The sequence below is a fragment of the Tenrec ecaudatus genome, chromosome 2 (assembly GCF_050624435.1).
Source record: "Tenrec ecaudatus isolate mTenEca1 chromosome 2, mTenEca1.hap1, whole genome shotgun sequence".
Taxonomy (NCBI): domain Eukaryota; kingdom Metazoa; phylum Chordata; class Mammalia; order Afrosoricida; family Tenrecidae; genus Tenrec; species Tenrec ecaudatus.
The window spans coordinates 229219093-229237761 of NC_134531.1; the positions used below are offsets into that span (position 1 = coordinate 229219093).

General features: G+C 37.6%; 1 pseudogene; it reads left to right on the top strand.

Annotated features, from left to right (window-relative positions):
- The first annotated feature begins 12877 nt into the window (after positions 1 to 12877).
- On the top strand, positions 12878 to 16535 carry LOC142440547 (NAD(P)H pyrophosphatase NUDT13, mitochondrial pseudogene; annotated as a pseudogene).
- The last annotated feature ends 2134 nt before the right edge of the window (positions 16536 to 18669 follow it).

Genomic DNA, 18669 nt, shown 5'->3' on the forward strand with positions numbered 1-18669 from the left:
CACCAGCCTGTGTGATCGAGTGGTCCTGAAGGGATCAATTACCAGGCATCAAAGAACAAAAAATCATATCATTGACTACACACCTCCATGATAGGATCGCTGAAGACAAATGGGTGCATAAGCAAATGTGGTGAAGAAAGCTGATGGTGCCCGGCTATCAAAAGAGATAGTGTCTGGGGTCTTAAAGGCTTGAAGGTGAACAAGCGGCCATCTAGCTCAGAAGCAAAAAAGCCCACATGGAAGAAGCACACCGGGCAGTGCGATCACGAGGTGCCAAGGGACCAGGTATAAGGCATCATGCAAAAAAAAAGATATATGTGTGTGTGTGTGTATGTACTTGTATATATGTGTATATGTATATGTATGTATGTATGTATGTATATATACTATATATATATATATGTATACCATATTAAATGAAGGGGGAAGTGCAGAGTGGAGACCCAAGGCCCAAGTGTCGGCCAATGGAGATCCCCTCATAGAGGGGTTTAGGAGAGGAGATGGGTTAATTAGGGTGAGAGGTAGTACCGATGAAGAACACAGCTTTCCCCCAGATCCTGGATGCTTCCTCCCCCCAACTACCATGATCCAAATTCTACCTTGCAGGGCTAGATAGGGCAGAGGTTGCACACTGGTACATATGAGTGCTGGAGACACAGGGAATCCAGGGTGGATGATACCTTCAGGACCAAGGGTGTGATGGGCAATGCTGGGAGAGTGGAGGGTGAGTGGGTTGGAAAGGGGGAATTGATTACTAGGATCCTCATGTGACCTCTTCCCTGGGAGAGGGACAGCAGAGAAGCGGGGGAGGGGAGACTCCGGATAGGGCAAGATATGACAAAATAACGATGTATAAATTACCAAGGGCAAATGAGGGAGGGGGGAGAGGAGAGGGAGGGGAAAAAAAAGAGGACCTGATGCAAAGGGCTTAAGTGGAGAGCAAATGCTTTGAGAATGATTGGGGCAGGGAATGTATGGATGCGATTTATACAATTGATGTATGTATATGTATGGATTGTGATAAGAGTTGTATGAGTCCCTAATAAAATGTAAAAAAGGAAAGAAAAGAATAACCCTTAAATACATTTCCCATGTGATGCTCTATCCATCTTTTCCTTAACCAGGAGACTCCGGAGGCCACTTATTTCAATGGCATAGCTATAATATAGAAGCTATTTGATTCTTTAGTTTTTATTTGGAGAAGAGATTCTGAGGAACATACAGGGATAAGATCCATATGCCTATATTATTCTATGGTTTGTTTGGAAAATGAACTTTCATTGTAGTAAACCAGCGGGAGTTTGGGATGTAGTTGCGACCTCAATTGTTTGACTCATCCTGGTTTATCATCAAAATGTAGTGACTTATGTATTTCTCTAATGCGGGAAGATATGGTACCAGTATTTCAAATGCCAGTAGAGTCACACCTGCTAACAATATTTTGTAAGAGTTTCAGGCTAAATTATTAAAAATCAAGGACTGGAAAAGAACTTAAACTGGTGAATGAAAACTTTATATATCTTAAAATAATATTGTCTGATATACCAGGGAACTTCAGAAAGTTGGTAGAATGGTTGCATTACCTTTGATTACATTTTTTCCCATGCATAATTGATTCATTCCACTTGGTTGCAAATGCTCAAAACACACAATGATTATAACAATAGATTTGACAACACTAATAACTATGAAGACGGTAGAAGACTGGACATTTCATTCTGCTGTACACGGTGTTGCCAAGAGTGACAATCTTCTTGAAGGCAACTAATAACAATAACATTCCATTTCTTTCTTCGTTGCATTGTAGTGACTTAAAATATGCTAGTATATTAGAAACTCTACTATCTATATTTGAAATGCTATTGGGGTCAGAGATGGGGCTTCCAGAATAAGAGACAAGGACATGGACCTAGTGGTCAGCTTCGGGGTGGGGGAGTAGCAAAAACAAATCTGGCCTCATGAACACCATAAGAACCTGGTCCATTGCAGTCCTGGCAGATGGGTCCCTCCATTTGAATGGCACTCACATGCACTCACAATACAGTGGGTGAAGAGAAGCCTCCTCAGAGGAGAGTCAACCATGAAGATGGGGATGGAGCAAAATTTTGGGGAATTTTATTTGTTGATGTGACATGACAGAAAAGAAACAGCTACAAACAGCTAAGAATTATGGAGCATGAATATGTGTAATATGAATCTAGAAAAATCAAGTCATTAAAAATGAAATTGTGTGTCATTGACCCCTGAAGGAGATGCATATTAGCCATTTCTATTAGATAATCACATGATCTGTATGCCACAAATGATAAATCAAAGGGGAATGCCCAATGCATCAAAAGGAGCATTTCAAGATCTAGGCTGTCAGTGGTCAGATAATAACCCCACCTCTATGGTTTACCTCGTCTGGGCTTATTATCACAATGTAATTGCTTTTATATTAGCTGATGCCAGAAGCGATCGCATCAGTATTTGAAATGTCAGTAGAGTCACCCGTGCTGAGATTTCAGTGGAGCTTCAGACAAAGAATGATTAAAAGGAAAGGCTTGGTAAAGAACTTAAACTTGTGAATGAAACATCTTTGGAAGATTCCCTAAACCAGGAGAACCAGATAATATGACTATTATTTGTGATAGGTAGGTTTATTGTGCCAACCTGGCCAATAGGAACATGTGGGATTAATAAGGTCACATTTCATTGGAGGGCAAAAAGATAAATGGCTCGGCAAGCCCCATCTCCCTCTCTCTTACTTTCTGGTGATCCGACTGTCTTAATGTGCAGTTGCCTTAACTAGTTCTCTGCCTCTACTTTGTGTCCTATAGTACCTGTAGGACACCCAACCTGTGGACTGTGTCACTAGAGTTTGAAGTTCCTTTGAGACCTGCTTCACCATATGACTGATGTATACATCATTTGAGCTGGGAACTATCAGATACTGTCATCTGGCTGACTCTTAGTGACCCACCCTGCTGTTTACTGTCTGTGGCCAGACTGCCTGCCTTGCCCTATGGAAGACTCAGCTGTCTGCTTCCTTAACCTTGGACCCAGCAGACCTCGTGAATTGAAGGACTTCCAGTATATTAATAGTTTCATGGAAGTGATTTGAACTGAACCCTCTGTACTGCTGTGTGGACTAATTAGCTGTTATATTCCTTCATGATATATATATATATATATATATATATATATATATATATATATATATATATATCCTGCCTAACACGTTATTCAAATTCTAGGAACCAACCACAAATGCAATAAAGGACAAAGCTGAAGAATCTAGCAGTCTTAAACTGATAAACATGCAATCAAGAGGAATTGTTAATTACTGATTATTGAAATGAGAATACTTGAAACAAAGATTGACACTTACTGCCATCAAGTCAATGCCAACTACTAGCAACCCTCTGTGGCCCTATAGGACAGGGGAGAACTATGTTTATGTGTTCCTGAGACTGCAATTATTTATGGGATTGGAAAGCTCCATCTTTTCTCCCATGGAGCACCTAGAAGTTTTGAACTGTGAACCTTGCAGATCACAGACCAATGAGTAATCACTCTGTCACTAGGGATCCCTGAAAAAAAGATTAGTAGATGGAAAATATGGTCTTTGTGATGGAAACACTGATAGATGTTGAGTAACATAATTTTGTAGGACCAGTGACTTATACATTGCACTACATTTTTCATGAACATAAATTGTAACTATAATTGTAGATCTCACCAGATGGAATACACAGGAATCAAACCAAATACATCTGTGCCAAGACACATTGAATAAGCTCAATCCCATTAGTCAGACCAAAGAAATTGTGGAGCAATTAATTGCTTGTATCCAAGTTCAAATTGAAGTGGGAAAAAATTAAATCAAGTCCACCAGAGCCACAACATTGTCTTGAGTGCATTACACCTGTGTTAAAGCCGATTTCTTCAACCATAGATGTTGCGCCTTGAAGATCAATGCCTTAAGACTGGACACGTTTGGGAAGGGTCTAAAGGACACGATGAGTGAGCAAACAATCATTAAAAGAGCAGGGAGGGAAGACTGAGACAGATATCTCAAGAAACGTTGGAATTTTCTTATAAACATAGAGTAGTTAACCCAAATGGAAGAAATGATGATGTAAAAGAACTGAACATAATAAACGATGCTTCAAGGAGAAAAAGAAAAGTTAGGAGTTATAGAACCAACAGGGAAGAACATATTCAATATTTCTCAAGTCCACAGAGTTGGTGCTCCCAAAAGAATTGTTGATTATTGTTCCATTTCAGGAGATTGCAGAGGATCAATAGCCCATGGTATTGAAAAGTCTTACCTGCCAAGAAGGCACTGGGAAAAAGACAAAGAAAATGTCCTCTTTAGTCTACACCACATTCAAAATGGCGGCGTTTGACTCCTAAAGGGGGTTGTGTTCTGTTGCAGTGCTGTTTGAATATTGGAACAAAGAGAAGTCTGACAGAGAAAGACCAAGCCTGAAGGTTGAGTGGAGTACGGTCTTACGACAAAATCCTCACAGGCTAGCACTTGCTTCTTTAAAGGAATGAGCACTGTGATGATGGGGGGTGTGGAGGGTGTGTGTGTGTGTGTGTGTGTGTGTGTGTGAGAGAGAGAGAGAGAGAGAGTGAGAGAGAGAGAGAGAGGGCGGGGGTAGAAATGCTGCTCAGTCAGTGCAAAATGCTTGGCTTTTATAGTTTTCCATTTTCTTAAACTTTCTTCCTACTAAGCCACTCTGGACATTCTGTGTTCTTCCTCAAAAGTCTTGATTTATCCCAAAATTTTTTTATGTTAGACACTATTCCCACAAACTTGTTGTAAAGCTTCAATAATTTGTAGAGGTGTCCACTTGAGTTTTAATAGAAATTTTATATTAGCCCTGATTTCAAAACCATCTTACCCCCATGTCACAACATGAAACCTATTTTTTTAGACACTATAACTGCACTAAAGCAAGTATATTTCTAGGAGAACTTGTCTACAACCATCCATTGGTTTCAGAGAGAGGGGTTTAACACATTTTGTTCAGAATAAACCTGTGCATATATAATCTGCAACCCTAGTGGGCAACTAATTTTTACTTACTTTTATATAACAGTGTGGTGAACAGAAAAGATGACCATTGAAAACAATATATATGTATTTTATATCATATACCAGACTTCTGGCAACTGGAATGTGGAGGTAGGAGATGCAGGTCAATTACAGGTCTGGATATGAAATTGTGCTTCTTTAACCTATAATCTAGTTTCAGAACCTTGAATCCCAGAGCCTTAATAGTTATTGTGTATATTGAAAACTCTTTGCAGAGAGAAAAATAGACATGTACATAGAAGTGTCCACACAAATCTGTGCATTATTTTGTAATAAAACTATTTACTTATGAATTCTATATTAAGAAACATCCTTTATCGATAATAGCTCCTGATTGTTTGGAAAGAGAATAATACTTCTGAAGACAATATTCCAAAAATAGCACAGTGGGAATTTGTAGAATGGGTGACCCTGCTGAATATCTTCTCTATGAAATGTTGATAACAAGATGTTGTTTCCCTTTTATCTAGAGAATTAGTATTGATGTGCTCAGCCATCAAGTATAACATTTTACAAATTATAGTGGTCATACATATTGAGTATTTGTGGTTGGGTGGTGTTCTTTTCAGAGGACAGAGGACAGAGGAATTATTAGGAATATATAATTTTTCTAATGGTGTAAATATGCTCTCACATTACTCTGAATATCTAACTGAACTTTGACCCTCATATAATTTGTCATAGGACCATTACATTTTCGGAAATTTCATGCCCAAATGGTAGAAGAGAGATTATATTAAGTTATGATAGGATGTGCATCCAACAATAGTCTTTAAACACGATTTAGATCTATGTATATGCTAGTAGAATTTCATAGTGAGACTCTCTTGGTGTCCTTGAGGATATGGTGTGTTATGGAGAAAACGGAGAAAGTGGTAAATCAGAGATCAGTTGTAAGTTGAACACCTATCCAGAGTGCTCCGTGACATAATAATGATTTCCTGCATAATAATTTAAAATATAAAACTGATTCAAATCCCACACGTAGATGATGTGCCAAAGTGGCTTCTAGACTCATTGGCCACTTGTGTTTGTCTTTTTACTTTCCACTTTACCTTTAGTTTGCCCTCTATGTTTCACAGTTTCACTTTTTTTAATCTATAATTTTTTATCTATAATTTCTATCGTTTCAACTATCTTGCAGTTTAAAAATATTGACAATGAAGCTGATTAATTTACTGGCAACATGCCACCTGAGTTCACAATTAAAATAAAATCTCAACCTCAAACTATATTGGGTGATATGACTCTTTTCAGCTTCCTGTAGATAAAAAGGGATTATTTAGGCATGGCTTTGAAACTAATGAATATCAACCTCTTGCAAAACAACATTTTTGTCAGTTAATTGTAAATGAATGAGAAACATATGGATCAAGTTTCCATCAAAACATGCATATTTAATAATTCAAGAAAAAACTTCTGGCAAAATTTGTTTTCATATTGCCAATTTCAAGATACTTGAAAATAATATGAATACTTTTGGTTGGAACATAAAAGTCATAGGATATTCATTTTCTTGCACATTCAAAAGAAGGAGGAAAAACAAGACCTAGAAAGTGATTTCTTCAGAAATAATCATCAAGCAACCATGTTGCCATCTTGACAGTGCCATGGGTCGTTTCAAATGTAAACACATGAAGGAAAAGAACAGCATGTCCTGAAAACCAACACAGCACATGGGACCGCTCAAAACATACTAAGAACCCATGACATGGAGCTATGCTGCTCATTCTCAAGCATTAAAAAAGGGCAAATTCATACTAATTATTTAAAAACATATTTCATATTACTAACATGACTCATTGAAGTTAACGTAAGAGAGTCAAGTGCAGTGCATACCATGATTGAAAATCATGGTCAAAAATACTATGGTTTGGGTTATACTATCCTCAGAGGGGCATTTTTGCTTTCAAAACTTTATTAAATAAGTTTTTGAAGAAGATTGTGTAATGCAATATGTTGTTTAATTTCTTAAATTCTTTTAGTATGGACGTTGTGAATCCAAGTGAAATGACATCCTCCGTAGCGTCAAGTTTACCCATTTTTTTTCATGCTGCTGCTTATTGGTCCAGTTGTTAGAACTTTTCTTTATGTTGAAGTATAGTTCATATTGAACTTTGTAGCCTTTGGTCTTCATCTGTAAGTGCTTCAAATCCTCTTCATGTCCAGCAAGGATGTTTCTACTGCAGAGAACTCCTGTGCATGGGTCTGTTTCCTAAAATGATGTAATACTTCTTTATATAGTCAAGCTTCTCTTATTATTTTCTCAGCATACAGATCAATTAAGTAAAGATTGTAATTTAAGAAAATGTATACCCAGTTCAACTCCCGCAGGATCACTGTGAATTAGAATCAAGTCACTGATCTACAGCAACACAACAAAGTATGCTGCCGTGTAATCTCTTTCCACAATGCAGTCTTACATTAGGTCGTTTAAGTGTAGTGTGTGCCATAAACTTACCAGGCAGGAGATATGAAGAGCAGATTGCACATGGAAGCAGGTATAAACATGGGACCATAGATTCCATGTGAAGATCTCCAGAAAAATCAAGGGATGTTGGACCAAAGCGAGCAAGAGGAAACTTTCCCTTGTGCCAGTGCCCTGAATTTGGCCTTTGGAGCTGAGATAAGATGCATTTTTGATTTTTAAAGACATCAGCTAGTGGTATTTATTTTTTAGCAGCACTAGGAAACCAAGAAAATGACATAGCTCAGTTACGCTCTAGGCTCAAAGAGAAAATTATTTTCTAAGCAATTCTCATCCTTAAGTGTACAAATGAAAAAGGCAAGATAACCCAGAAAAACACAGAGGAGAGGAATCAAGACACAGCAGACACAGGGGAAAGGAATCAAGGAGATAACCTGGTTAACCTCTAAAGTATTTTTAAAAACCAGTATAATCTTTTGCTATGAAACACAACTAAAAAAACATGATTGTCTAGCATTTTAGATATTGCCCTCCTTAATGATAAAACTCATCTTTGTATTTATCATCTCCTTCACGTCTGTGATCACATAAAAAAGATCATTAAGCTTTTGAAGGCATGCTTTTGTATACTCTTCAATGACTGAAAAATTAGTCATCGACATTATTCTGCAGCGGGTTTTGTGAAGGCCATCTGTCCATGAAAAGTACTAGAATATCAGATAAAGGTAATGAGACTTGATTTCCATGTCCTTATGATCCATGACCATTACCAGAAGCTTTCCTCAATTCTTTCTCCTTTTTAAAAAAGAAATATGTACTCACAGAATATATCTTGGACAGATCTTGAATATTTCTGTGCATTTAATAACTTCAATTATAAAAATGAGCAAAATGAAACATAATCTAAACCACTCAAAAAAGTCATTAAAATGTGACTATTAAAATTGAAATTAAATTATTTAAAATTTTGGTATTGTTTGTGGGAATAAAGCCCAAAACATAAACAATGATATTTAACTAAAAATAGAGATTAATAAAATAAAAGAAGAAAAAAGTAGAAGTAAAGAACAATTTTAATATATTTAAATTATTTAATTCATTTTGTGGATGCTTACATCATCAAAAGGAACTTTTTTTCATGGACAAATATAACTTTGGGGATAGACATTAAGTGTGGCATAAAGGATATTTGAAGATGCATTTTTATAGTCTGTTAGCATTCTGTTTGTGTAATATTAAGTGATTTACTCCACTGTGCTTACATTTCATTACATTTTGTAATGTCATTGCAGTGAAATACATATACTGAAACATTTGCCAAGTTATTCTCTTTTAAGTGTACATGATATTAATTACATGATATTAATTACATTTACCAAGTTGTGAAACTGTGACCACTATCCCCTTCCAAATTTGTCATCACTTAAAACAGCAACTCAGTAAAGCTTATGCAATGGATAACATTTCCTTCACCCGGTAACCACTAATATATTTTTATCTGGATTGTTGTTGTTGTTAGGTGCCATTGAGTCAGTTCCAATTCACAGTGATGCTACACAGAATAAATTCTACCCAGTCCTGCACCATTGTGCTAGTTCAGGAAAACTAGAGAAACATTCATAGACACACTCATATGTGAAAGAGGCTTGTATATAAAAGCAGTTGAATATTGAGAAAATATCCCAACCCAGGCTAGATCAAGTCCATAAGTCTGATATTAGCCCATATGTCCAATACCAATCTATGATGTCCTCTTCAGACTCACAAACACATGCAATGACGCTGAATGCAGGAAGATCACAGACCAGTGGGTGCAAAGCCTTATGGATCCAGTGGTGGTGGAAGCATCTCAGCACTGGCAGGGGTCTCCACTTGATTCCTCCAGCTCCCAGGGTACAGGGTCTATCAGCATAGTGCCATGTACCTTGTCAGTAGAGCATCTCTCAGGGAGTGAGCAGAGAGAGAGTGTATCTCTCCCTTCCAAGGTGGAAATACAGGAGTTCCCAGAATCCTCAGGAGAAGGCCATGCCCACACAGAGGCTTTATTGGCTATGACCTGATTGACAGACTAGACTCCACCCTTTCACTTTTAAGTCCCAAATTGAAACCCGATTCTGGAACAACCACAACCACCCTCATAATTGTTCTTATATTAAAGCCCATTTTTATAGCCACTGTGTCAATCCATTTTGCCAAGGACCTTCTTCTGTTCCCTGCCCCATCTGCTTTACCTTGCATGATGTACTTCTCCAACGACTAGTCTTTCTTGCTAACACATCCGAAGTACGTGAGACCAAGTCTCACCATCCTGTATCTTAGGAGCATCTGTCAGAACTTCTACAACAGACTTGTTTATTCTTTTGCAAGTCTCTGATACTTTAAATATTCTTTGCCAAACCACAGTTCAACTACATTGAGTTTTCCTTGGCCATCTTTATTCTATGGCCACCTTTCACATGCCTATGAGGCTGTTGCGAATACCATGGCTTGAGCCAGGCACGTGTCTGCATTATATTCCCTTTTTTTTCTTTTAATTCTTCCAAACCTTTCTAATAGGACATAATCCAGATATCATGCTATTCCATAGTTCACGCATAGCAAGCAATGTTATACAATCCATTTTTAAGGAATTAGGGAAATATTTCTGTACTGAGGGTACTTAATCTATGCAATTCTTTATATTTTTTGAACAAGTCTCATATTGTTGAAACATTGTTCTAGAGTATTTCTTATGGCTATATTTGTCTAACATCTCCAGTACAACAACAGTTGTGAGGACAGGGCAGGATCAGGGAGAGTTTCATTCTGTTGTAGATCATGTTGCTACGAATTGGAACTTACTGAGCAGCACCTAACAAGAGCAATCACCATTTCATTTTCAGGTTATAAAAATCCATGGACTTTGGTAACATTTCTAGTTATTCTTCACAATAGTCTATAAGAACGTCCCTCTTAAATACTCGGAAACACACACACACATACATATATACATGAACGGTTTAGAATAGAAAAACTCAGAGTTCTGATTTTTCTCATCGATATTCTTCTGACTCATCCATCAACTGCAGCCCAGACTGTTTCACATCCTTTAGAGCAGCGGTTTTCAACCTGTGGGTTGCGACCCTTGGGAGGTCAAATGGCCCTTTCACAAGGGCCCTTTCACAACAGAAAACATATTTCTGTTGGTCTTAGGAATGGAGACATCACTCTCCTATCTGTCTCCAGGCAGGTCTGCCCACATGCAGATGCATATGAATACCCAGAATGAAGACTGTTATCCATGCTACGCCGTGCTTTAGTTAGTTTATTGCGCCAAACTAGCTGATAAACACATGTGGCATTAATTGAAAGGCGGAGGGATAAATTGCTTGGTGAGCCTCGCCTTTCTAGTTCTTAGGTCTCTTGCTTTGTGATGGTCTCTTGCTTTGTGATGGCAGGGTGCAGCTGCCTTAGCAGTTCCTGCTTCAGCTGGCAAAGCTCACTTCCTGCAAGACATCCCTGAAGAGAAGCCACATGGATCTACCCCGATGCAGCCCTGGGTGCTGGAGCAGCCATATGGAAACCCCTGCCAGCGCTGAGATGCTTACAAATCCACTAACTTGGCTTTCCTCCTGCAGTCGGCGTCACAGTGTATGTTTTGTGAGATGGAGGAGGACTTTGTGGATTGGTGTTGGTCATATGGGTTAATGTTGGACTTGTGGGCTTTGGCAGCACTGGGTTGGGATTTCTTGATGTGCACTTAACCTTTATATAAAACTCTCACTTATACATGAGTATCTGTGGATTTGTTTCTCTAAAGTACCCAGACTAACACAATGCTTCAAGACAAAAATTCATTTCTTTGTAATTAGAAATAAATATTTCACAATATATAGTTATATATTGTTTTGTGATTAATCACTTTTTAAACTATGTTCCATTTTTAACAATGAAAATGCATCCTGCATATCAGATATTTACATTAGAATTCATAACAGTAGCAAAATTACAGTTATAAAGTAGCAGCAAAAATAATTTTATGGCTGAGGTGGTCACCACAACATGAGAACCTGTATCAAAGGGTTGCCACATTAGGAAGGTTGAAAATCACTGCTTTAGACAGTTTAGGTAAACAAAGAAACAAAACAAACCTAGGACCAGCAGACTTAATCTACCAATTTTAATTATCTTATCTCAACCTCTCTAAATTGTCTCACAAAGATCCCTACAGTTGTGTTATGGTAAAAGTACACCTGCTATTTTACTTTTCCTTGCTCCAAAGAATTACTACTACTTTGTACTTTTCTTACCAAAGCAATTTTTTATTTTCTTAAGATTTCTTCCAAGTAAATCACTGTGATCATCCTGTGTCCTCCAAGAAAATCTATCAGGATTATCCACTTTGAATCCAGATTAAATATACCCATAAGCTTCTGAGATAATGTCTCTGCCTTGAATTTAACTGGACTCTTGAAAGCTATTGTTTAAATTGGGACTTCTTTTCTTATTTTTAAGGAAGCTTCATGAGACAAAAATAAATGAGTTACTGAGTGAACTTGTCTGCAGCCATCCATTAATCACGGAGGCATGCTCAGCACATTTGTTTGGAATAAACCCTCACATGTATCAACTGGAACTTAGTTGTATCACATACATTTATTTTCAGGAAATTAAAGTAATCTCAGTCGTTATTTTCTTGTTCTGTTAACTACAGGGAAAGACTTATATATTTTTTGAATAGATAAATATACACATACACATATATCTTGTATTTTGATTATATCCAGATATTTTTTCAACTTCTAAGGACATCTTTTATTTGGAGTCTTTCTCTCCATATATTATTTGAATAAGATTTGAATTAGTTAATCCTAAGTACTAGCACTTGTAAATGCGTACTTTCAGATGGTGAGATGATACTATCTAGCTAAATGTAATGGGGCATCCTATTCATTTGTATAATAATATGATTAGTAGGACTTATTCTTACCAAAATTATCATTTACAAATAACATAGCATTGTTGATTTCTTTCTTATATCCACCGTACTTTAATATAAAAAAATGCTAATGTATTTGTGAAGAACCAACACCTCAGTTGTGAATGGTATACTTCCTTAAATTAAATCAGGGATTTATTTCACAGAAATCTTACTTTTACATGGAATAGTCAAGAACATCTGAAAACATGTTCCTTAATAATCATAACACATTGAACTTTATTTCACCATTACAAGATTTCCAGAGCATAATTGCTGCATAAATAAACAAATGAGAAGTCATCCGTAAAGTAAAACAAAACACATTTTAATCTTCAATTCTCATAAAAGTAAGAGACAGAAGACAACCAAAAGAAAATGTAGCATGCATGCAAATGTAGCGTGCATGCAAATTTTGGAACCCAAACCCCATTATGATAAATCACCGTTTACTCTAATGTTGGATCCGATCCATATTCCTTTTGAAAAGTAATTTTGGGAACTTTTTTTTTAATTTAGCCACTTTAGGGTAAGTATATAACATGAATATATAAATTTTATATGGAGTGATTTGATGTTTAAATGTAATGGCTGTATCTCCAAGGATTTCCAAAAACTTTGATAATGGGAATTTTCTTATGAAATAATACAGTGCTGAATAAAGCTTCTTCTGGAATTGATATGAATTATTTGGTGCCAAAAGATGTGCCCTCCAGCAAGCTGTGATGGCCATCTTACTTCCAGATGTTCACATCATCTTTCCTTACACGAATAGCCCCTGATGAAAACTGTGTCAGAGATTTGAAAAGCAAATATTTAAGCTCTGGTCCTCTTTAGCAATAGCTAAAACAGGATGGAATAGATGTCTTTACCCTGAGATTCTATAATTCCCAATACTTATACATATAGCCTTATCATTCCACAATTACCATGGCAATAAGTTCCTGGGCTATGAACTTCCTACTTAGGGACAAGTCATTCTTAGCCTTTCATGTTATGTAACTTTACCTTCCCTTTGAAATGATTGCGTCAACCTTCAGTCCTAATGAACTCTTCATCACAATTATCTTCCTCGATGGGCATGCAGTCTTTTAGCCACTTGAAAAAACAAGACAAAACTTTGAGCCTTATCTTACACTAAAGACAAGCTAAAGAACAATACATGCACGCACCTGTTGCATCTTCAATATTTGACCTAAACTTTCACTTAGGCACAGATATCATTTGTAACCTGGCACCGCCTATATTGTTAAGAGTCTGGGATTAATCTTTATTAACGTCAAACTGCTTTAATCTGTGATTTAGCAGTTTAAATTTATCTAGATTTTAACTTTCTGGAATCAACTTTATTACTTTAATCTAGAAGAGCTTTATATTGCATGATTCCAGAAGAGGACACAATGTTAAATATAGGAGAGTAAGCCTGTCTCTGAAACAGTTTATTGGTGACAAAATGTCATATATAAAAATCATATGAGCATGCACAACATACATAAAGTTTCCAAAATTATTCCTGTCGGAGTCTCATTTGGGGGCAAGCAGTTAACATTTGTTTTAGTTCAAATTTCCGAGTGTAAAATGAGATTTTAATAACTATACACATTGTGATGGAAATGATTATGTACATTGGCAGCAAGGTGCCTGACTCATAATATGTCTTTGCATTAATAGAACAAAAGGAAAACTATCCTTTACAAAGCCTCAAAACTTATTAGAATTGTTTACATAGACTTTTACTTTCTCTGTAACCTTTTAAATGATCCTTTGATTTTTAATTACAACCATACAATTTACAGAATTGGATAATACATCAAAGTATAGGAAAAATATTCACAATTAATTACATTATATGTTCAAGGGATTTGAATTCAGATGAGAGATTCATTATATCATGAAATGTATGTGTTTCTATTCATATTAATATACTGTAAAAGAATATAGTTTTTTTTTCTCAGAACCTGAATAACAGAAACTGTGGATACAGCCTATGAAACAAAGACACGGACAACCAAACCCATTGCTGGCAAGTGGATTCTCACTCATAGAGTTCTGTGGGGCTGAGGGGAACTTCCCTGTGCTTTTCGCAAGGTTGTATTTTGTACAGTCAGAATGTCAGATCTTTCTCCTGTGGAGCAACGGGTAAATTGAACCAATGATCTTTTGACTAGCAACCAACCACTCAGTATGAGACCAGATCATTGTCAGCCTGACATATTATTAACATAAAACCCCCAAACAAACTCACTGCCATGGAACCAATACCAACTCATAGCTACCCATCATATGGTGTAGAATTATGCCTGTGAGTTCCCGAGACTCACTCTGCATAGGAGCAGAAAGCCCCATTTTTCTCCCATGGGGAAATGTCTGTATTATTGACATAGAATTGGATAAGTTAATTGGCATGTCATTGTTCTTTGAATTTACCTTTTAGTATTCAGAGTCTGTGAAACTGTTTATCAAAATTACATAAAATATTTTTATATTTTTTCACATTCAAATAACTTGTGGAGAAAGTAGAACAACATTTAACACCTGTTACTGTAAAGACATGTTTTAGTACTGTAACATCTACTGAGATTTCCTTACTAAAAGATCATTATTTTTAAGTTACTGTTTTTATACAAATAGATAATTCTCAAGTTTTAATTATATGAAATATTTAAGTACATAAATATTTGTTTGGCAATTTTTAATGTACCTAAAATATGGGTGTGTATGGAATGCTTAAAAATAAAATTTTGAGAATTATATACACAAAGAACACACCAAAAAATAATTAAATATGCAGATTTATTTTTGAATATTAAAATAGTGATGTATAAAATTACTTGCAACATTTAATTTGGATTTTAGTATAAAAACAAAACTAAAATTCATTGTTGTCCAGAAACATTTGGAACTTCATAGTTTATGCTGATTCTCGAGGCCTCGGAAGGCACCCCTCTTTACCTCCTCCCCACGCAAAATTCAAGACGTGACCGTGTCTCCTTATTGTGGGATAGCTTACAGGAGAAGTCCTTGTTGGCGCTCTAGACTGCTGTCAACCTATATCTCTAAGACCAGGTTTATGTTTGAGCTGAAGGAAGATGATGACGCATGTAAAAAAGTCCAGCGCACGGGAGCATTTTACCTCTTTCATAACCTGGTTCCTTTGCTTCAGAAATCAGAGCGCCAGCAGCAGCCATATCTGGCTCCCCAATATAGTCTATTAGAATTGGAAAGGCTCCTGGGTAAGTTTGGACAGGACGCTCACATACTAGAAGATTCCGTGCTGATTGGCTGCTCCGAACAACACGAAGCCTGGTTTGCTCTGGACCTGGCTCTGGGCAGCCCCGCTCCCACAACTGCCCTACAGAAACCTGAAGTAGAGGCGGAGCTCAAGGGGACCTTCACGGAGCTTAGGAAGGCTCTCTTTCAGCTGAACGTGAAAGATGCCTCCTTGCTGTCCACCGCACAGGCTCTCCTCCGTTGGCATGACGTCCATCAGTTCTGCAGCAGAAGTGGGCAGCCCACTAAGAAGAATGTGGCAGGCAGCAAGCGTGTGTGTCCTTCCAGTCAGATCATCTACTACCCACAGATGGCTCCTGTGGTGATCACTCTGGAGTCAGATGGGACCCGATGCATACTTGTCCGCCAGAATTCCTTTCCCAAGGGGATGTATTCTGCCTTGGCAGGTTTCTGCGATATTGGTGAAACTCTGGAAGAAGCTGTGCGGCGGGAAGTCGCAGAAGCGGTGGGCCTGGAGGTGGAAAGACTGCAGTATTCTGCCTCCCTGCACTGGCCCTTCCCTAACAGCTCCATCATGATTGCCTGCCATGCAACCGTGAAACCTGAGCAGACAGATCCAGCTGAACTTGAGAGAACTGGAGGCAGCTGCGTGGTTCAGTCATAGTGAGGTGGCCATGGCCCTGAGGAGAAAGGGCCTCTATTCCCAGCAGCAGGAGGGTACCTTCCCATTCTACTTGCCCCCCAAGATAGCTATTGCCCACCAATTGATTATGGAATGGTTAGAAAAATAGAGCTGTTTTTCTTGTCTGCTTAGCCTTGATCATAGCTCCTGAGTACCTCTGAAGGGCATACCAGAGATGTGTTGATAAAAAAGAGGAAACAAAGGTCATTTCCAGGCTAGTCTCATAAAACGGGGCAGAAGGTGAGCTGACCACAAACCACCTCCACCAGCAGTGTTAACCAAGGTTCTTATTAGTGGACCATCAAAAAGGTTGTATGAGAAGAAAACCTGATTAGATGTTAAGTGTCTAAATCAGAGGGAAGATTGAGGGATTGATTTTGTTCACCCATTTTCTCCTTAGACCTTGGAAGCAAACCTGTTTTGGAATGTGGCTTGGAATGCTTGAATTATTCTAACTGCCAAAATGTGCCTGTGTAATTTTGTTTAAAATGTTTATCTTGGTATTAAAAATCTATAGGAAATCCCTATCCATTGTATGTTGTAGAATTGGAATAGAACAGCATAGTATTTTTTAATTACAACATGGTAGTTAAATAAATATATTTGGTTAAGTCCCTTAACAAAATGACCAAGGTCCTCCTCTGCATTGAGTTTGATACAGTGAGGTTCTCTAGAGATAGTAAGCCCTTTTTAATATTCTTAGTGCAGTTTTGTTATTGCTCAGTTTGAGAAGCAAGGAAAAGACCGTTACTTTGCCATGCCTGTTTAAAAGAGCAGCTGCCGCCTGGACATGCAGCAAATGTTCACTGCCTTCAGTGAAAGGTTAGTACCACCCACTTAAATAAGAGTCATGATAGTTCATTTACGCCATGTAAAGGGGAGAGCAAAATGGTTCCATTTCTTGAGTTTTATGGGATAAACTAAATTTAGGATTTTCTCATTGTTCATAAATGCCATTCTGTACCTTGTCACAAAAGAGATTAATTTATTTGGGGGAAATAAAAACATTTCCACACCTTGAAAAAAAATCCATTGTTGTAAGCTGATTCTGAGTAAGAGTGATTTTATAACACAGAGTAGAACTAACCAATAGAATTTCTAAACCTACAATATTTATCATAAGAGACTCCCACAGCCTTCTCACACTGAGCCCAGAACCAAGAACCAGACTATGAGACAGAATGGGGGAGTCCTAGTCCATAGAGTTTATAAAGCTGTGTGCATGAAGCTCCCTTATCGAGTGGGGCACCTCCAGGTACTTAATAAAGGGACCTCCGTTACTGACTCACAACATTCTTGACCACTGCTTCCATGAGAAATAACTGTGAATCCAAGCAAGACAAAATCATTGACAACTTCAACCTTTCTCCATATTGGTCCAGTTGTGAGGATTTGGGTCTTTTTTTACATTGAGTTGTCATCCATATGAACAGTGGAATCCTTGATCTTCCTCAGCAAGTGCTTCTATTCCTCCTCAGATTCAGCAAGCAAGGTTTTGTAATCTGCATATCTCAGGATGCTAATAAGCCTTCCTCCAATCCTGATGCCACAGTTTTCTTTGATGGTTTGCTAAACACACAGATTGAATAAGTACGGTGAAAGGATACAACGCTGTCACACATTTTCCCTGATTTTAAGCCCCATAGTATTCCCTTGTTCTGTTTGTATGACTGCTTCTTCATCTATATCCGAGTTCCTCATGAGTACAGTGGAGTGTTCTCAAATTCCCGTTTCTCTCAAGGTTATCCATAGTTTGCTATGATGTGCACAGTCAAATGACTATGCCAGTGAAGATACTTCTGGTATTCTGAGTAGATTTGTCTATTTTTAATAGATAATTGATGTGACTATAGATTTCTACCTATGTCTCTATCAATGCGCCTATTCTGAATTTCATATACAGAAAATTGTACAAAACAAAAATGAGAAACAAAAGCAATAGAAAACTGATGAAACAAAACATAAGAAAATACTCTAATCAAAAAACTCCAGCAGAGAGCAGGAAATATAAAAATGTAAAGAACTTTAAAATAGGTCAAAAGGTAGATCTGATTATTAGGTGTTTCAGTTTTCCAAACCACTAACTGACAACAAGGCTAGTCAGTGCCCTGACTATAGGCAGACTCTCTTCTCTGGAGGCTTCCTCTACGTGGGGGCCCTGCAGACGGATTGTGGGCTTCCACTGCCCTCCACAGCCTTCTGCACACTAGATGTTCAGAACTTACGTGATGGTATTATTCCCTCCTGCAGATGTGGATTTCATTGGATAACAAAGTTTGACGTGT